Source organism: Manis javanica, chromosome 1 (genome assembly GCF_040802235.1).
Source record: "Manis javanica isolate MJ-LG chromosome 1, MJ_LKY, whole genome shotgun sequence".
Classification (NCBI taxonomy): Eukaryota; Metazoa; Chordata; class Mammalia; order Pholidota; family Manidae; genus Manis; species Manis javanica.
This window is the reverse complement of record NC_133156.1, coordinates 228,206,111-228,227,879: the sequence shown is the minus strand read 5'-3', so window position 1 is coordinate 228,227,879 and position 21,769 is coordinate 228,206,111. Positions and strand designations below refer to the sequence as shown.

General features: G+C 42.2%; 1 long non-coding RNA gene across 1 annotated transcript in view; it reads left to right on the top strand.

Moving 5' to 3' along the window:
- The first annotated feature begins 573 nt into the window (after positions 1-573).
- The window catches only part of LOC140850373 (uncharacterized), a 37,161-nt gene continuing 15,965 nt past the window's right edge, over positions 574-21,769 (top strand). The window contains exons 1-2 of the long non-coding RNA XR_012133111.1: positions 574-707; positions 8,053-8,105. This is a non-coding gene — a long non-coding RNA (uncharacterized lncRNA). The remainder of the gene's footprint in view (positions 708-8,052; positions 8,106-21,769) is intronic.

Genomic DNA, 21,769 nt, shown 5'->3' with positions numbered 1-21,769 from the left:
CTCTTCAGCTTGTTTGTTTTCTGTCTTCTCCCCTTTGAATGAAAGCTCCATGAAAAATTGCAGTCTTGCCTTGACTGGTCACCATTCTGCCTCCACTACTAGAAAGGCGGGGAGTAGTGACTGTAAATATTTGTAAGGAACCGGGGGTCCCCAGTGATACCACTGAGTCTTCTCTGGGAGGTGTCTTATAGTGAGCTTCCTCCCTGGGAGAGACCAGAACAATTACATACGTTTAATAGATCTTCCACCCACAATGGGCTGTTTGTTATTTGATGGAATTCTCAGTTATCTGGACAAATCTGATAATGTGGAAGAGCCCTTTCTGCATTAGGGACACCCTGGAGGTGGTGAGGAGAGAGATGGCCGCTTGCTTTGCCTCAGTGGATGAAAGGAGACCACACGACTTTTTTCAGTTCCACTAAACAGCCAATAAAATAGAAACAAAACACGTATGTGCCAAAAGTTAAACAACAAGGCGGAAGTGGCTTAGGTTTGTGGTCTGTTACCACATGACAGGATTGAGTTGGAGCCAAGATATTTTCTGTTCTCTCCAGTCTCTGGCTGTTGGAAAGCTCTGCTTCGGGACAGAGAGGATCGGCGTGTCTCAGAAGGGGAACGCGGCAGCGGGGGCCGGGACATCCCAGCATCAGGGAACCCAAGTTTGAGCAAATGGAAGAGTTAGGGAATTTAAGGCTTCCCCTAATAAGGTAAGCAAACTATGCCCCAGGGCTAAATCCAGCCTGCTGTCTTTTTTTGGAGGGAGTAGGAGCAGTTTTCAAAGTTTTTGTTTTCCCAAATGGACATTTTTGGATTAAAAAAAAAAACCTGATTATTTACTTAGAACCTTGCTAGTTCCTAGGAGATACAATTAGCATAGTGCAGAGGAAGGGACCTTAGTTTAGAAGTCAGGGGACCTAAGTTATTGCTCTCTTTTTTCTTCCTAGTTATGTCTGCCGCCTATTTTTGTAAATAAAGTTTTATTGGAACGCAGCCACACACAGTTGTTTACATATTGTATATGGATGGTTTCCCACTGCAGTAGCACAGTTGAGTTGTTGTGAGGAAGACCACAGAATCCACACAGTCTAAAACATTTACTATCTGACTTTTAATAGAAAAAATCTGCCAACCCTCTTTTCTATACCAGGAATATGAAAATAAATATTGTTATACCATATGAAATTGCTGATAGTTAACTGTATGGGTTTTTAAAACAATGATTTCATATAATATAATTTAATAGTTTGTTCTTTGAAATATGTTCTTCAATATCCATCTCAAAACCATTTCACCCACAAAGGTTTCCTCCCCAGTTCTTCTGAACCACTGGGACACTCTCTTCTGTCAATCCCAATGGAATTTTGCTCATACATTTGCCTATTCTATGTTTGTATAGTGGTCACTAAGCTTCTCCTCTACTACAAAAAAGTACTGTTATAGGCTAACCTATATCCCCTCCAAATTCATACATTGAAGCTTATTCCCCAATAACTCAGAATGTGACTGTATTTGGACATAAGGTCTTTTAAGAAGTAATTAAGTTAACATCAAGTCCATCGTGTGGACTCTAATCCAATCTGACTGGTGACTTTATAAGAAGAGATTAAGACACACAGAGAGACACCAGAGATGCAAGTGTGCACTCAGAGGAAAGACCACATAAGGACACAGCAAGAAGGTGGTGGTGTGCAAGCAAAGGAGGGAGGCAGAAGAAACCAAACCTGCCAACACTTTGATCTTGGCCTTTCAACCCCCAGAACTTTGAGAAAATGAATTTCTGTTGTTTAAGCCCTCCCGTCCATGGTATTTTGTTATGGCAGCCCAAGCAGGCTAATACAATTTTCAAAAGTAGAAGTCACTCCTTTTTCTTTACATCCTTAAGAGTGCCTGTCTAGTATTCATTGATTAAATGTTATAGAATTGAGTGAAACAAGATGCATAACATGATGTGCCTGGGGTTTAGAATGCTGATTCTCCAGCATTCCTAGAGTGCAAATAATTGTCTACACAGAAATGTTATAGAAACCTCTGGAATTGTTCATTCGCAAACATTTATGAGCTGCTCAGCACAAATATTAACTTACACAGCTCTGATGACTTACTGTTTCTAATGAAGACTGAAGTGCACTATCCTGTCCTTGGTCTACTCAGGGAGAGAGAGGAGTGACCAGAAGCCTGGCCGAGAACTCCATCAATTAGAATAGCAGGCCCTTGGCAGCCAATCTGAATGACAATCTTCTGGGGAGACCGATAATGAACATTAAACAGAAATATTGAATATGTAGTTCTAATTTACATTCCAGATGTCAGAATCTGCAAAAATGGGCAATGCAACAAAGATCGAGCAATTCGAGGAGCCAAGCTTTCCTGGTTTATCCAAAATCTGTTGAGTAAGAAGTGTGACTGCTTCACATGGGACCGTAGCCAAACTCAACCTGAAAGAACTCATTCTGCAAATATCCCCTGAATGCAGAAGCTTTCCTAATTGTTCACTTCTAAGTGAACAAATAAAAGGTTTCAGTATGAACAATGTCCAGATGCCCCAGAAGCCTGCTCCGCTTGCCAATTCCATTGACCAAACACAAATTCTATTCCTTTTAGATTTCAGTGACAGCATATGGTAAGAAGCATTGTTTTACCTGTTAAGGACTTTACCAACTTAAAACTTGATGAGGAGATATCCAAGGGGAGACCACTGGGCATTCTGATGGACTGGAAAATCAGAAGCCGTTGAGCATTGTCAGTTCTGATCTTTTCCAGATCCATACATTTCACCCAGGGACTTTCCATGCAATTATGAGAAAACCTGAACTATATTATCCCTCACCAAGTGCTTGTCTTAATGGCATAAGGAAACCTCCTCCCTGAATAAAGCAAAGGCTTATGAAACACATGGCTGCTGAGGTCTAAATTCTCAATAGAGAACTGATTAGCTTTTCAGTGATAAGTTCCTTAAGCGTCTCTGGAAAATAATGCCTGGTCACCAGTTTGCCTTTGGCCACTGGATCAAAAAGAAGAAAAGTGTTCTTAAATTGATACCTCCTTTTTCCCTGTGTGTGGTGGGACTGTTCCTAAAGAGTTGAAATTTCTACTGTTAGTAACCGATGTTCAGTGGAAACATGACTTGGTAACTCCAAGTAAATAAATCATAAATCATTTCACCAGATCCACATCAATTGCCCCATATGTAAATGTCATGAAGGTGGATGTACAAAGCTATAGCTAAATGTATCTGTATACATTAGATAGGGGCTGGCACAATAAAATATGTTTAATTAATTAAATCATCTGGACTTTGGAGAATTTTTTTTTTAATTCAGAATTATCACCACCTGTTCTAGTAATTCCCAATCTTACCCATGGTATGTAGACCTTTGAAAATGAAAAGTCATGTACATTCCTTCCTGTGGCCTGAATCTTGAGCATACCAAATCTATATTATTTAAAAGCACTGTTAGTCACATCATGTGCCTTTGTACCCCCAACAACCTACTGCCACCTACTCAAAACTTTTCATGGCCCTTTAGCCCTCAGCCCGTTAAAACCAAACTTCTCTCTCTTGGTGTCATGGACTCCCACATTTTCTCTTTAGTCAAATTCCCCAATCCCATCTGAAATTCACCCGCCATTTGTCAAGCAAGATGCCTCCGTGTCCCCAAAATAACCATTTACTCGAGTCTTCTCATTCTATTTCTTCTTTGCCTGTCATTTGAAAGATTTCTTGCAAACTGCAACTCCAGCTCAAAATGTAATTGCTTGAAATTTATGTTCTGCAAACAACACCTCCACATTCATTTCTATAGCATTAATCCTATACCACATGACTTACCAAAATTACATTTTGAAAAACTTTGTTTTATGCATTTGATCCAGTCTCACTACAATGTAAGCCCCATTTTTAAAATATTTTTGTTATTTCATTCACTGTTATCATCTTAGCACCTAGAATAGTGCCTGGCACATGAGAGGACTTGATAAATATTTGTTGAATGAATAAATCACTGAGCAATGTTTCCCCAGTAAAACCTGGAATCTCTCAAGGGCACAGACCATAATACTATCTCTTTATTTTTACTCCCTACAATCCACTGTGGAGTACATCCTATTTACGAAGCACTCATATTTCTCCAATGCCCAGTGACTGATAAGTTACCCAAAAGTCCAAACAGACTACAGTTCTGTGTTGGATTTGGAGACGAATACAATGAAATGCCTACGGTACAGTAGGCATTGCCTAAATTCTTTCTAGGAAACAAAGGAAAGGAAGAAAGAAAAAAATACCTATTATTAAGTTTGAAATAATAGATTTGAAAATGACTGTACTTTAAAATTGAGATCACCTTTCATTTAAGGGATATGCATCCTCTTTAATCCTGTTTCATAGAACCATTGTCAGGTTAGCTATGTCTGCTATGTAGAGAATAAAGCTTATTAAAAGTCATATCTCCCCAGATTTCTATGTGGACACATATCTCTGAAGTCAACAAGGCAGTAAGTATTATACCCATTTCACAGATGAAGAAACCAGTAGTTGTCTTGTCAAATGTTAACATGGCTACTAAATGATAGAGCTGAAAGCAGCAGACATTTCTGCTCTAGTTTGCTTCATGATGCCTTTCACAAAGGTGCCTAGAGGTAATGATAATTTCAACCTCTACTCACTTTCCATTTCCATTGTTTGGAACATTCCTTTTTTTTGTCTCCTTGGTACTCCTACTAGTCTTCACCTTCCTTCCTCTGGTTCTCATGAGAATCTGATCATTGCTAAAATGGGCAAAGTGAATTAAAGCGATTCTGAGTGTAGCAGGGTAATTCTATGAAATCGTTATCAGTGCATTATTATCAATTCTCTGTTTCTTCATGGCACCATTACCTAAAAACCTAGGCTTTTTGTTTTGGACTGTGTTTATTGCTCTAGAGAGATGCAATAAGAAGAGTAGAAAAAACAAAATGATCTCTTTCGACAGTAGAGAGTAGAAGAATCAAATACCGACCTATTTCTCAAATAGACTCTGCAAATATAGAGCACGACCTCAAGAGCCCAGGCTTTCATTGTGAGAGCCAGGCCTTTATGATAGAGAAAAGATTTTTTGAATCCTCAACAACTTGGATGGAATCAGAATACAAATCTTATACTATAAATAGCAGTGTTACAAACAAGGCAGATTTCTTCCAAAAATCATATAAATTCAGTTTTCTGGAGGAGAAGAGAGGAGAGATGGAAAAGAGGGCAAGATTTCACAGTCATCGCACAGGTCTCAGAGAAGGGATGTCATGCTCCGGCCGTCCTTTCATATGCAGCCAGGCCCAGCCCTGGAGGAAGATGGATATCAACTATGCTTAGACTAGGGAGGTGGATTCTTGTGAGACAGAAGACTGGCACCTCTCCTCCTGTCAGCAGACTGAGGTAGAGCCTCTCAGATGTGCTCTGCACCTCAGGACAGGGAAGAAAGAGAGAAAGTTGGGACTAGTTAAGAAGAAAGAGACTGAGAGTCTTGGGAATGTCCCATGGTCCTAGGGGTGTGAGAAAGCATCCAAACATACCCTATGTTCTTGAGGGAGGTTTTGGATCAAAAGTCTGACAGGGGCCCCCATTGGCTGCAGCAACACAGGTGGGACAAAGCTGACGCCCTGGATGGATCCCGGACACCAGCAACAGAGACACAGGTCACTGTCATTGTGAATGAGGTAAACCCCATCAGATGACCTCAAAGGTCAAGGACAACCGAAAGAGACCATTTCGGTTCTTTCACACCTGATGCCACCATGTGCACACTAATCCTTCCAAAATATTTAGCCCACTCTGGGCTAACAGGATGAGGGAAACCCGACTGACCAGGTTTCAGTTTGAGCCCGCCTGGAAGTGACTGGATTGAAGTGCCTGCTTGCAGGCAGAGAGGGGCTCAAGAGTCTAAGTACTTCATTGCAGAAAATGAGAGAACATCACAGTTTTGCATACCTGCATTCCTACCAGTGAAATGTGTAGACAACACACGTGCGGAGGGAATGGGCTGAGAAGCGTGCAGACTACTGCAGGACGAGGAGCCAGCAAAGCCAGATCTGTTTCAGAAGCTGGGTCTGTCTTCAAAGGGTTTTGACTTGCCGACCTCTGGCTGGCCTGCGCCCTCTTCTCAGACACACCAGACAGACGAGTAAACACAGATCACAAGTGGACCACATGTGCCTATTCTTCTTCCAAGTGCTCTGTGGCTGGGGGCCTCCCCCACTCCAGACGTCTCATCTAGGCCCTCCTGACTGATGCTCAGACCCACAGAAGCCTCCTCCCCACTCCGTCAGCCAAGCAGCAGCTCAGAGGACAATGATCAAACCTACAGAAGAGTCCAGGACCTGTGAAGATCTCCACCTGCAGCTTTTCCCAGATTCATGAGCTACAGTACCTAAAACTTTGACTTTATTCATTCCTTTGAACAAAGCATTTGCCTCGCTTTGAACAAAAGCATTGCCTTTAAAAGCTGATGTTCCCAGATAAGGGCTTGGGTAAGTCCCCAGCACTTTGCTATGAAGAAATGATTATATTTATTTCCTCTATGACATGGGTGGCCTTGAGCAGCAAAAAACAAACAAACAAGCAGTGAGGCAAGAAAGAAGGTGAGGACCTAAAAGAGGCACAAAGGGTCCAAAAGGGGGACTTGGGAAGAGCTGGGGAGAACTTGGACCATCTTCCTTCTTGAGGGTAGGCCCAAGCGTGTAGCGGACAACCTGTGAATACTGCTAAGGACATAAGCCCACACCAAAGAGGGCAAGATTTCACAGCCACTGCTTGGGTCTCAGAGGAGGGACTTTATGCCCTGGTAGCCCCTTCACACTCAGCCAGGCCCAGCCCTGATGGAAGGATGCCTGATAGGACAGAAGGGAGAGAGCGTTGGCATAAATGCTGTCGGATACATTCGCATTCCATGGTTCCAAGTCAGCCACACTACCCATTCAATGTGTTGGAATTATTAATAGCCCAGAAATCTCCATCTTACCAGTGAGTTTCTTAGCATCCAACTCTTGACCTGAGGCTTAAACTCCTCTGCAAAGAAGGAACTGATTCCCCTGCACAAGTGCAGCATACAAGCTAACCAAGAATTTTCATCACCATCTTATCTGATCCTTCCTGCATCACAGCCCAATAAAGGAGGCAAGCTACCCCAGTCTGAGGATATCTCCCTTCCGTAATTCACTTTTGATTTTTACTTATGGTGGAGAAAGAGAGGGTGAGGAGAATGAAGGGGTCTCGGAAAAATCCCTAGGAGCCACATCAGATGCCACAGGGGCAATGGGCAGCAACCCACACAAATGCCCCAGGGGCTGGAGGAGGCTGATGCAGAAAGCTGGCCAGCCTCCTCATCAGGAGAACATCCTGGGAGACCATTTCGTTTCTTTCACACCTGGCATGTATTTATACGATACCAGAGAAGGGATTTTTATTTTTAAATTATGCCTGTGGATTTGCACCTTTAGTCGATCAGAATCAAACTAAATGTTATTCCACAACACTCCATAAAGTTAATGATACAGCGTGACTAGAGCTCTTTCCTGAAACATGACATTCTTCAGGGACCCTGAAAGTACTCAGCGACTGGATGCCAGGGCCAAATCATACCCCTGGAGTCACATAGAAGTTCCGTACGTACTTATATACCAGTGACATATATGTTCCTTGGTTTCTGTGAATTCGATCAGAAGGTTTATATGCACAGCCCCTGAAGAGCCAGAGGTACCGTGGCACAGGGTCCTGGAGCCGCCCAGAACCACCACATTTGGCTGCAGGGAACTGATGATCTGGTCCAAGCAAAGAGAAAAAGTATAGATTTAAAATTAGAGAGGAAGTTAAACTTCCATCCCTTGTGATTCCAAATTGCAGCAAAATGTAGAAAACTAGAAAATCAGTTTTGTGTTGAACTCAATACATACTTTAAAATCACCAATAACCAGAACTATTTTTAAAAATGAATTGCATGTTCTTGACCCAGTGTAAGAGATTTGGATAAGGGACTTAATTCAAAATTTTAAAAAAATGACAAGTACTTTCTCTTCATTTCACAGATGTAATTTGCCTGTGGTCTGACAATGATAAACTCGAGTTCACTTGCAGCATAGTAAGTACTCTACAGAGAGAACATATGCATGTAATTCCATGTGGGCATGTGGGGTCTTTTGGAGAAGGCTTGGAAATGACATTGTAGAGCCTGATTGGCTATACCACTTACAGTATGTGAGCTGTCACTGGTGGTCTGGATGGCCTTGGGTAAATTATCTTGCCTTCCTGAGTCTCAGCTTATTCACTTATAAAATGGGCACAATTCACTTTCTCAACATTATTACGAGTAGTAAATGAGAAAACAAATATGAAAGCAGTTCATTCTTGAACACTCATTTATTTTACATATTGGTAACAGACACATATATACTGCCTGTCTTTTTTTTTTCTTTTTTTCTTAAGACTCTGAGTCCTTTAGAGCTGGGATGGATTGTATGTGATTCAATTACTGACAACTTGTGGGGCTCTGATGGCAGATCAGCAATTAGCACCTAGCAGAAGTTCACCACATTCCGTCATTCCTTAGTACATGAGTCTAGCGGTCGGCCGGCACTGATCCAGAGCACTTCCTGTGAAGATGGGAACGTCCCATATTTTCACTGACTGAGATGGTAGCCACTGGACACAACTGGCTGCTGAGCTTTTGAAATGAGTTTGGTGCGATTGACAAAATGAGTTTTTGGTTTTATTTAATTTTAATTAATTTAAATACAAATAGCCACATGTAGCGAGTGGCTACCTCACTGGCCAGGGCAGGTAGGCTGAAAGTTTGAAAGAGGTATAGTTTAAGTACTGTCCCAGAGCTTATACTCCCTTAGTACCTTACATCACCAAGAACATGCAGTGTCCGTCTCCAACTGACTTCCAACGCAGTGAAGGAGGGAAGCATGTAATGACCGACAACATACTGACCGAAACATTATAAACAGTCAATGCACAGGCCCAGGACAGACTCTGACTCCCAAAGAGGAGCATGAGAAGGCAACACTTAATCCAAATGAACAAAAGGGAAGTAGAAGCATTTCCAGAACCAGGGAGGAATGCAGCTCCCTCATATTCCTGAGTCTGCTGCTCTCTCCATCTCCGTACGCGGCTCTTGCATCCCTCCCACTCACCACATACCCAACGCGCTGATTCTACAAGCCAGGTGAGGCACTCCTGTGGCACAGATCTGGCCACTTTGAAGATGTGAACTTTTCCAAGCAAGGAGCAAAGAATGCAGTAGCTGCAGGATATCCTCGATTTTGTGTGCATGTGCATGTGTGTATGTTTCTTCCCCCATTTTTTAACGGCTCTAATTCCAGCATTGAACTTGAGACTGACCATTATTTCCTCCTCTCATCATCTCACAATATATCCATACCAGCACAGACAAGACTCCCAATGTCAACGCTGTTTGCTTTCCTTTCAGAGCAAGATGCATTCAGTCCCACACTATCACACATTTAGAGCAGATGTTCCTAAGAAGGATAAACCAGGTGTTTAACATATTTTATTCCAAGGGGTAATTTTAGAAATTATTGCAATCAATGAGCTAATAATAATGGTGGTAATGATGAGGCCAAGTTATTATTACCTATTACCTTTAATCATCGACAGCAACTAAATTGGACATAATTAGAGGCATCATCATAAATAACGTGGAGCAGATGGAAGATACTAGGCTTTGCATTTCCAGGACTGAGTGGGAGGGTTAATGACAGAGCAATGGGCATAAGAAATGGGCCACTTACATCCAAAATTTACCCTGCACTTGAATCTTCCCTGTCTGATACCCATAAAAACATATCTGAAATTGATAAAGGATACAAACAGCCAACCCCATGCTTTCTAAGTCCACTTGTGAGTTTTGCAACAACCTTTCCCCATCGCTCATTGCAAGACCCCAGTTCTGCCCCATTTCCCTCCATGTAGGTTGAACAGTGGCCTTGTTGTTTGTTTCTTTCGATCTCACTCTGTCCTGATAGTCTGTCCTGACCTCCTGCCAACCTCCCTCATGTGAGAAAAGCATGCCTCCATGATGATTTTCACCTCTTGAAAACCTGCATATGCTTTAGTGAGTCATTTAGTATTAATTTAAATTTGGCTCAAAATACAGTAATAAACAACATCATCTCCTATTCAACAACTCAAAAAAATAACCATTTCCTATGGACTGGTAACTGTTGTGTAGGTGTGGAGGACACAGGGGAGACACAGGTAGGTGTGCAAGGGGAGTAACTTGATACAGAAAACAAGCCTGGGACAATCAGGGTTCAATTCCTGCAACTGCCATTTATTGGGACATTACATAGGGCATGTTACTTGCCCTCTGTGAGCCTCTGTTCCATCACCCATAGATGGTCAGCCTGTGTTAACGGGCCCCGTCTGTGGATAATGATACTCACGCTTTTCCCCTTGCAGGCAGTCTTCACACTGGACTGCAGTTGTGGCTTACTTTTCTATCTTACCCACAGAGGTTGAGAAGGTACTGTACTGGCTTGTTCCTTTCTCTATTTCTGGTACCTGGAAAATACTAAGAGCTCAGTAAACATGAGTTTTCATACCCCTAAAGGAACTTGCAGTCTAGATGGGCAGACAAGACCAACACTCACAAAACAGAGAGTGACATGAACCTAAGGATGCAGGACACAGTCTGATCGGTGTGACTCTGGATGACCAGGCAGACCTATGGGGGGGATGTGAGATGGAATTAGGCTTTGAAGGCGGTGGTAAAATCTTCATCGACAAGGGTAGTCCCCACAGTACCTCGCATGTGCTCCTAATGAGCTTCATTCTCCTACTGGTGGTCCTTTGGCTCCACATTAGTTCAATGGCAACACCTCGGATCCTTAAGAACCATGTAGGGATGAAATTTAAAAAAATTTTTTAATAAATGTGTTCATTGCTGCTCAAAGACAAATACCATGTAAATATAATGATAATCATCTTGAGGAATAAAATAGTAATAGCGCAAACATTCATGTAATGTCTCATGACTTTGAGGGGAGTTTTTGCTGAAATATCTCTAAAAGAATAAATACATATGGCCCATGAAATATCCAAAAGCACTTTTCTCTGCTTATACCCAGACATACCTCACTATAGAACTAAAAACAAATTCACTTAGAACTTTTATGGAGTCATAGTCTTTTTTAAAAAAATCAGAATTCTCATTAAAGCCAATAGGAATTTAGTATAAAAATTAATAGCAGGCTATAAGCTTATGGAATCTTATCAATAATATCTTTACAACCTGTTGGGCCCTTTGAGATATGCCAAACATAACCAAGATTTATTGATGGATACAATATTTTGGAGCATAAAACTTCATATGCGTTCTCCTTTTTCTATTAGTAAATCTTGTCTATGTTAATATTGTCATGAGATTTCATTTAACAATGGCCAGATATGGTCAAATTAGATATATTCATTTGAATTATCTGCCTAAATGTTCTAATTTCCTACTTTACTTCATGGAATTAGGGAAATTTAGCCAAAGTAAAAATCTTTAATTTGGAAAAAGTTACCTTATAACTGTAATGTGCAATGTTCTATATATGAGGTATGAAAGGGGATAAAAACACGAAAAGGAGAATCTCTGCCCTCAATAAGATTGTCTTAGTTGATAAAGGGGATGGAATGGAGAGACAATTAGGACACAAACACAAAGCATTACAGAAATAAGTGAAATGAGAGAAATATGCTCCAGTTCACACAGGATCTCCAAGGGGGTGATTCTGTTCATCTGGGGGATGCCAAAGGAGCACGGATGCAGTGGCCCATGGGAGGCTTTGGCCGGAGAGTTAAGAGGGTTTTCAATGTAGAATAGCAATCTTGAGCAATGACAGGGAATCAGAAAAACACAGGAAAGAAATTTAGTATCCATTTTCTCCCAGTAGAGGAATATTGAGAAATAAAGTCAGAAAGATAGATTAGACCCGAATTCTTGAGGATATTGAGTATCAGGCTAAATATTTGCAACTTAATTTAGTAAGTCATGAGGGACCACTGAGGGTTGTTTTTTTAAAACCAGGTGAGTGGCCTACATTAATGTGTTGTTTACCACTATTCAACCTTTCATATCAAATTGCTTCCCCAACCCCTGCCAACTCTACCTTATACTCTTACTACAGGGCTTTCTTCACAGAGCTCCACCTGAGTGCGTTTCCATGTCAGAACAGCTCTATGATGCTTCTCATCTCCTCCCCTACCCTCAGGTCACCAGTCCTAAGTAGAAATACAATCACATCATCCCCCAGCTTAATATCCATCAGTAGGCTCCTGTCCAAACTCTCAGCATGATGTACAAGGCCCGTCACCTTCTGAACTTTACCTACCTGTCCACCCAGTAATCCCTTCATGCACACATCCCTGGGCCCCTGTGCTTTGACCTGGCATTTATCACTGTTCCATTACACACCATGATTTCTCACACCTCTATACCTCTGTGTGAGTAGCCTCCTTGTCTGTCCAGGAAAACATCACAGATCCTTAGAAATTCAGCTCAGAGGTCACCTCTTCCATGAAACCTTCCCTGATAATTTCCAGCCTTCTCCTGCCTATTAAGCTAACAGCTTCTTTTCTTCTTCTCAATTGCTCTGTGACTATACTTCTCGCATTTCTTTGTACTTGTTTCATGATCACCTTCCTGCTACACTGGGCACCAGCATTTCTTATTGTTCTCTGTAGTCCTATGGCTGGCATTTGATCCATAATAGTTAGACAAACTAATTCATATATTTTTATCACACCAACTTCCTAAAAATACCCAAGGCAGTCAAGAGCAAAGAGCTTTAGGAAAACGAATATGACAGTGATGTATTAGGTAAATTGGATGCGAGACTGCAGGGTTGGAAATGCTGGGGTGGAGAGATGATGGATTCTGCTTTGAACGTGGAAAACATGCCTTTGGCATCCATTGCAATAAGGACCTGCTTTTGAGGCTGCAAGTGATTCTGATTAGACAGAACAGAGAATTAAGTCGTCCTTTTTACTTTGCAGGCCTAACACGACCATCTCTTGATAACTTCCTCCAAGAAGAATCTGAATTTCCTTAGTCCTGTCTCTCTTATCCAAATATTTCCTTGAACAAGAACGCTACTGGGCATGTTTTCAGATCCTGTGTCTCAGAATGTGTGTGAGCTCAGGGAGAAGGAAACAGAAAGTGATTTGCGACCTGGCGCTGGAAGGAGAGCAACTGTCAAGGGGGCCAGGGTGGTTTTTGTTATTACTGCGTTGCTTTCAACCCGTGTCTGTTTATTGTTACTGTTATTGTCTTGTCCCCTTACTGATGCTCCGTCCAGTTCCTCATCACAAGTGTGAAAGGAAACCTGGCAGAAGTTCCCCTAGTGAGAGTTCTGAATCAATAATGGATTCATCCTGAGATACAGCACGACATCTGGTAGATATTTGGAGATGCTGTCCATCCTGCCTTGAGGGGTACTTACGCAGTCAGACCCCCTGGAAGGCTATAAAACACGGAGAGCAAAGAAGTGGCAGGAAAGCACTAGTGATGCCTGCTTAAAAGGGTAAGTGCTGTGACTTGCAGGGTGTGGATATTTGAAACAGGAAGACTGGCTTTTAAATTCCGCGCGTGTTCTTAAACTCATATTTGCGCAGAACTCGAATCAAGACAACAGAGGGAATTTAGTTGTGTAATAGAGCTGCTCATTTGCATAAGCAATTCTTACGTGCTTTTGTTAAGAATTTCAGATTGTTCTCTTTTATTATAAGGGGTCTCTTTCTAGTAAGTGAATTTTGGAAGAACCTTCGTGGAAACCCTTACTGCTTCTAGTCACAGTTGGTCTGCTCTGGTGGGGCTTCTAGTGAAATATCAGAACCTCTTTCGCCTCACATAGGGTAAGAGCTTATCAATGAGACAATCAACAGCAGAGAGAAGGGAAGGGAGGCTGGAGAGAAACAGAAGGCCTGGTGGGGGTGGCGGGGGGCAGGCAGCTGCCAGATAAATGAGATATAGTGCATAGAAAGGGAAGAAAGACGTGGAAAGGAAGCTTAGGAGAGGAATAAAGCATGAAGAAGAAGGAGCAAGTTAAGTAGAAAATAGCCTTAAAGAAAAAATTACAAATGATAAAACCCCTTTTAACCCAAGGGTAAAAGAAATCCCGAAGCAAAGCCACAACAGTACAGCAGTTTCAGCAAAGACGAGTCATTGTTTAAAAGCCCCTTAGGAAATTCAAAGAGGTTATCAAGGTATAAGCTGGCAAAGTGTATACTCGGAACAACACTTGAACAACCAAAACCGAACTTAAAACTGTGAAGGGAGTCTGAGAAAAGACAGATGCAAGACAGAGGAGGGAAGAAAAATCAGGAGAAGGCAGGACAATAGCAGAGAGAGCAAGAGAAAGCCAGGAATGAAACAAAAGTTGGAGTATTTGTTTTATGAAGTATTAATAACTTGCGAAGGGTTATTTGTCATTCTGAATTTAGAAATTTATTATCCTATATTAACAAGAGACCAAAATGTCTAGAGTCATTGCCTCAGAGTGTTTTTAAAATGTACCTCCATCCAAAGGACAGCGACCCAAGTTGACAGGCAGTCTCACTTTGAAAGGGGAGAGGATGGGGCCCTAAATCTGCCAGTTCCCCATGCTCACAACCCTGCTCATGCAGAGGCCTCCTCTGGGGGCCCAGGAAGGCTTTGAAGTTCGGGAGAGTTTGGGATGGGGAAGGAGGGGTGGCTATGGAAAAGAGAATGATAATTTATTATCAGGACCTTTGGGGGTTTCATATAAAAGCCCTAAATTAACTTTGAATACTTACAAAATTCTGTGCTGTCACCCACTTGCTTAGCTTTATTGTTTTGGTGTTTGCTGAGCCTTTTTATGTCACGAGGGACTCATCTCTGATCTCTGCAGTTGCACTGAAATAACACAGGGGGGAAAATCATGTGCTTTAAATTTCAGGATGAGTCTTAACGAGGCAGGAAAGAAGGCAAGATCAGCCACTCTCTGTATATCTAAGAGAAAGAATATAGCAATGTTTTAGAGTTTTGTGAACCATCTTGACAGCCCACTGCCTTCAGAGATGCCCCCTTCCAGTGCTTTCTTGCTACTCCTGGAGTGGGGGTGGTCCCCGCCCCACCCATTCTATCACCCAGCTTGTCCCATCAGCCATGCCTCCTGATGCGCCCCATCCCCTCTGACTGCTCTTCAGGTGACCTCCTCCACCGGGTCTCAGCTGAGCCCTTCCCTCCTCAGGAAGGCTTATGCATCACCCAGATGATGTGAGGGTTCCTGGAGCACCCTTGGCTAATTTAGCACCTATTCAGTGTATCACAACTGCCTGTTCACCTGTCTCTCCCTCACCAGAACACAAAGTTCTCAAAGGCAGGCACATGTCCTCCTTGCTGCTATCTCTTTGGCATCTGGCACCGTGTCTGGCACTCAAAATACTTATTCAGTCAATAAATGAATGGGGTTTCAAATCAGGTCTTGACTCTAAAACACATGCGCTCTCTGATTTACCACGGTGCTCAAGGGACTATCTGCTAGTGTGGACCAAATGGGTCCAAACTCCCTCCCAGGCATCTCTGTAAGCATTCAACTTTGAATTGCATGGGTTCTAGGAGTAAAACATAATATTCACCACCTAGACATCTATGAGCTTTTCATTCATCATTGAGCATATAAACTACAGAAAAGAAGTTCCCAGCCTCCAAGGAGCTTACCTTCCAGCCAACTGACATTCCACCATCAAGTACACAGGTGTTAAAAAAGCGTGCAGCAGAGGAACTCTGTCCAGCCTTCCTGAGCAAGGGCAATTTGAGCTGAACTTTGGAAAATTAACAGAAATCAGCAAGGCAAAGACCAAAAGTGAGAGGAAATTTGGGGAGAGCAGAGGGAAAGAAGCATGTGCTAAAAAGGCCCTGCGGCAGAAGGAATGTAGCATGTTTGAGGGACTGAAAGGTCAATGCCACTGAAATCCAAAGAGAGGGGAAGAGGCTGACCTGAGATGAGGCTGGGGAGAGAGACGGAGGAGCATGGGCTCACGTCTCTCACTGCCGTGGCCTCAAAATACCCACAGAATGGTTTTCCTTATGTATTTAGTTAAGAAATGTATAGACACATAAAGCTACCTCTTGATTTTCAACAGGAGCAGAGTGGACATAGTATGGATATACTTTAAGATTGTGTGCTGGGTGTTTTGGGTTTATTTTTGGTTTTGCTATCATAAAAAAATGTCACAGCGCTCTTCTTGATCCACAGTGGTATATCCTTGAATAGCCGGCTGAATTTAGCTGCAGGGTAGCAAATCACGGGGAGACAATTCAGCAGAAACGGAAATAAGCAATAAGTTGGTGTTAGGGGGAAAGTGAATTTTATGAGGTGATGAACTAGAATCATTGAGGATCTATGAATCACGTGACTCTGCACTACAAATCGGTATTAGTCCCTTTCTGAATCATGTTTTCTGGCCTTGGCTCAGACTGGGTTTTCAAATGCCAGCAGATCCCCTTCTCCACCTCTGATGCTCAATCCCAATGCTCTACTTAGATATGGCAGGATTTCGTGGTGTCTAGCGACTCCTACCCCGACATCCAGATAGTTGCTTTAATTCCCGGCTCTGCCATTTACTAGCTGTGTGCCTTGGAGCAAACTACTTGAGCCTGAATCTCCTCATCTTCAAAAGAGATAAAAATATTACCTACATATTATGAGGGCGGACGGAGAGCATGCTGGTAAAGCTTGCAGCCCCGGCCCAGACGGGCAGCACTCAGTGCATGTTCGCTGTTCCTAAAGCAAAGAGAAGACGAGTGTGCAATAATAACTTTCACATTTAATGTTTTCTGTGTCCCAGACCCCGATCTCAGCATTCTGCCCAACACTGTGAGTCAGGCTCTATTACTGCATTTTCATAAATAAAGGAACTGAGGCCAATCCAACCGGATCACGTAGAGCGCATACATGGCAGAGCCAGAGCGTGAACCCACAGTCTCACTGTGTTTAAGAGCCAAGAATGTCCACATGGCCAGAACCATGTAATATGATAGCTGGGAGGGCACACAGTGAGCCAGTGAACCCCAATTTATAGATCAGAACACTGAGGCCCAGAGAATTAAAACGACATGCTTCCAGATCACACATTTAATCTGAGAAAGTCCATGAGCATTAAGAATTTACACAGTACTTGAACATTTTGGAGTCGTGTCTTATAAGTGAACTTGCATTTAGAAAACCAAAAGCATGCTAATTCTTGGACATCCAGTAGCTCTTATGCTATGCTGTTTTATGATTTAAATGTTGTGAATCCCAAGGCATAAGGATCTGATTTTTCTTTGCATATTCCTGAGTTTAGAGCTGAAGAAAATGCAGAAGAATCCTATAGAAGGAAGTTTGAGGTGTTTGGTTTTTTGAATTTTTTCCCAAATCCAAAAGGAATTTTGTTGTTTGATTCAAATGCTGGACAACAATTGGCAGATTCAGGTCTGCTCTCCACGCACACTTAGCTTGTTAATGTCACCATGAATTGACTTCTTTTTGCTTTACTACACTTGGGATGACTTTGTAAGCAGTGAATTCCTTTTGTTTGTAAATAAAGCACCAGCTATCAAATAAATGTCTCCATTCCAAACTCTGATAAACAGTTCATACTTCCAGAATGTCCATCCAATGCACAATGCACTCAAAACCAGAGCCTCAAATGCAGAGTCAAAGCTTCTGCACGAGCACAAGAGCAGTGCGTTCCCATTCGGGCTTTCGCTCTGACCTGCTGCTGTGTCTTTTGTCAAATCCTTAAACCCAGCTGGGGTTTGGTTTCCCTATCACTGAACGTGGCCGTAAGGATTACACCATTCACATCCAAATTTCTGTGAGAACTGAGACTTTGGATGGAAAAGGACCTTGAAACATTTGAGCATCTTAAGTGTGTAACATCATAGAACCTTCCAAACCATCATTCCCTGTTCCTGCCCTGACTTCAACGTTCTCCTTCAAGGTACAATTCAAACATCCTGTTTCCAAGGGAGCCTCTATCCTCGCACATAGCACATTCCTTAGTAACAATCTAGTCACAGGTCTGCTGCCGGGCAGAAACCTAGTCTTAGCCATCATTCATTTTTCCATCCTTTAAATAGGTACCAGAATATGTTTTTGGAGAACATACTCAGCACTCAGAGATCTCAAGGGCTGGAAATTTAAAGATAACCAAAACTCAGTCCCTGTCCTCAAGAATTCACGGCCAGTTGGGAGGAAACCAACCATCGCAGTGAATGAAGTATGGCAAACTCAGACGTGCATGGGGCTTGTCGGAGTGTGGTGGACCCTTTGCTGCAGGCTCTAAGCTCTTCCTGTTCTAAACTTTACTCATTCACTTTCAACAGGATCTCTAACCAATGTCAGCATTAAATCTAATGTCCTAGTCCTTCAGAAGGAAGTTTGCCATCACCACCCCAGCACTGGTGATGTGCTCCAGGCATTTCTCTCCAATTCCAGTCACCAAATAACTTTGGCACAGTTGACCACACGTCCAGATGGTGCTACATATATAGGCCTCATAACAGCAACTAATGAATCTTTCCCTTTGGCTACATAAAGAACAAAGCCAAAGTTGCCTCTGGCACCCACGGTGAGTTATAGGCCGAGCTCAGAGGGGCCAGCAAGTTAAAGGTTTAGCTACGTTAGCTTGTGTTTCTTTGCACATTCACATTTAGAAGCATAATCCTTTACACCTACAACACACTTTACATTTTACAAAATACCTCCATACCCATCATCCTATTTGATCCTAACAACTAATTGCAATGATTTTTTCTGCTTACAGATAAGAAATCTGAGACTAGGTGACTAGTACTAAAACCCACATTTCTTGACTCATAATCTAGTATTCTGTAGTAACTATACCAGAGTGTAGGGCAATCTAAGTGTCTGCATGAGTCAGTTCCAGTCAGCCAATGGTACCTTCATTTGGACCACCATAAATGCACTGTGCAGGGTGCTGAAAGAGGGAAAAGAAACAAGAACACCCAGCTTCTCAGAAACACCTGTCTGGCAAGAGATATGAGACAGGCATACAATTAACTACCCAAAGGGCAAAATGAAGCAAGTGCCATATAAACACCTGAAAGTTTGTATTTGTGTGTTTTTGTTTAAATAAAGCTGAGTGCAAATGAATGTACATAGGCCAAAGTGGAGAAGCCAAGCACTTGGGGAGCACAGAGCCATGAGTGATCCTGTCTCTCCAGCAGAATAAGAGAGACTTTGAGAAGACAAGGCTCTAAAGCTGGCAGTTCAATGAGGCCACTTGGTTTGCTATCATGGTGCCAGCCAATTAAGGCACAGCTGATGTAATCCTGGCATTCTCAGTGAGCTGGAGCTGTGATTGCCAAGGCAAGACCCAAAGAGCTGGGCAATCCATGGAGGTTCTAGGAGCTTAAAGGAAAGTAAGAGCCCTATACTCTGGTTATCAACAGAAATGACTTCAGCAAGGAGGAGGAATTACACTGGGCTTTAGTGATGTGATTGAATCATCAGTTAAAGAGGTTCAAGATTAGATTCAACTGCAGCTAAACAGGAAGGTCTTAGTATCCCTGAATCCCCTCTTATTGGTATATTTTATAGTATTCATTCGTTCACTTCACAAATATTTATTGATTGCCCAATACGTGTCAGTCATGGAGTTAAGTGTTGGGGATCCAGTGATGAACAGAAAGACACAGGTTACTTTGTGAAGCTTACTGTCTGGTGAAAGAGATAGTTGTGGCCTAAATAACTTCTTTCAAATAAACATCAAATCACAATTATGATGAAATCTCTGATATGATATGATAAAGGAGGGGTGCATGGCATTATTCAAGAGTAAAACAGGGATATTTGAAGAGCCATGGATTCAGGTGATATGAAGTTGTGATCTTCATGTTGAGTTGGGTTAAGTTAGATCAGGAGAAGGGAACGGAAGGATGTAGGAAAACATCGGAGGCAGAGCAAACAGCATGCAAAAAGGCCCTGCAGTAAACAAGGGGTCCACGCATTTAAGGATGGAAAGACATATGAGGGAGCCTAAGGCAGCATGAGAGAAGAGGCTGGCAAACTTGTGGAGGTCAATGTGAAGGGTTTTAAGAGGGTAGGCAAAGTGGTAAAATTAGACCCACAGTGGCTACAGTATGAAGAACAAAATGGAAAGACACAGGTGTAGATATGGGAAGTTTGGAGTTGATTGCATAATGTAGACAAAAGTTAGTAGGAAATGAGCCTAGAGTGGTGGGGGAAAGAAGAAAACAGATGGATAAATTGGAGAGATCTTTGGGATGTATGGTACCTGGGGATGAGATGAGGGAGGCATCCAGGATGATTTTTATTATATTCTTTCATTATATATCCAGATAACTAGCTACAACTCATATTATATTCAGTCAATAAAGTGGACGCAACTAGACAGATGGTGAAGACAATCTCCAAGACAGAGACCACTGAAGGACTACCAGGTCCATCTGCAGCATGTTGCATTTGAGATACATCTGAGGTCCCCAAGCAGAGACATAAAGTAAACAAGGGTACAGGCCATTTAATATTATTGGTGTGGTTGGACATAAATCTATCATCTTGTTAGCTGTTTGCTATTTGTCTCATCTGTTCTTGACAGCTTTCCCCTCTTTTCTTGCCTTTTCTTTGGTTATTTTTGTGCTCATTTTATCTCCACTATTGACTCATTATGTACTCCTCTGTTTTAATTATACATTTTAGTGGTTGTTCTATGGTTTATAACATCTTGAACTTATAAAAGTATATTCTTTCTCAAGTTGCCTTCAACATATTCTCTCTTCATCTTCGGTTTTCGGCAATTTGAATACAACGTGCCTAGGTGTGTTGGGAAGGGTAATTAATCCTGCTTAAGGATTTGCAGAACTGTTGGAATCTTTGGTTCATTACATTTAATTAATTTTGGGAAAGTCTTGGCCATGATCTTTCCAAACATTTCATCTGCTTTGTTAATTTCTCCTCCATCTGGGGCTCCCGCTTCACGTATGTCAGACTTTGGATATTGCCCTGTGATTCGTGGACGCTCTGTTCCCCTCCCATTCCTGCCTCTGCTGGTTTTTCCTCTTTGTAGAGAAAGGTTTTTCCTCTTACTCAGTTTGCATGTTTTCTATTCTTCAAACTACGAGTTCACTCATTTGTTCTCTTCAGCTGGGTCCAATCTGTTTATGAACTCTTTTTTAAATATACAGTTTTCAGCACTTTACTCAACGTTTCCATGTATTCTTGCATGTTGTCTACATTCTCCAGTGGCTGACATAACTAAAAATTTTAATCACAACTATTTTAAAATATGAATTAAATGGTTCCAGCATCTATGTCGTCTCTAATGATCACTTTATCTCTTCACAAAGTTTGGATTTGGGGGGTTTTCATAATTTTTATTGTTCAGGAGAACATATAGATGGAGTTTTAAAATATTTTGCATACTGCAATGGGTGTGCCTCTTCCTCTGTCAGGCCAGTAATATGGGGAGTTGGTTTGATCTGACTGATGTGGGTTTGGGTTTTTGTTGTTTTGCATAGTAACCTTCGGTGTGCCAAACTCACATTCCTCCTTCAGGGAGCTGCTGTCACCTCGTGCTTGGTGTGGGCTACGGAGTGCTGAGGAGGCTTCCAGGGTCCTTGCTCTGCTCTCAGTGCTCAGCAGCCCCTGAAAGTCTCTACCACAGAGGCCTCTGCCTCCAAGGTCCTGCCAACCCAAGGGGAGGACAGCTTGTGCTTGTTCCCTGGTGCTAGACTCACAGGGG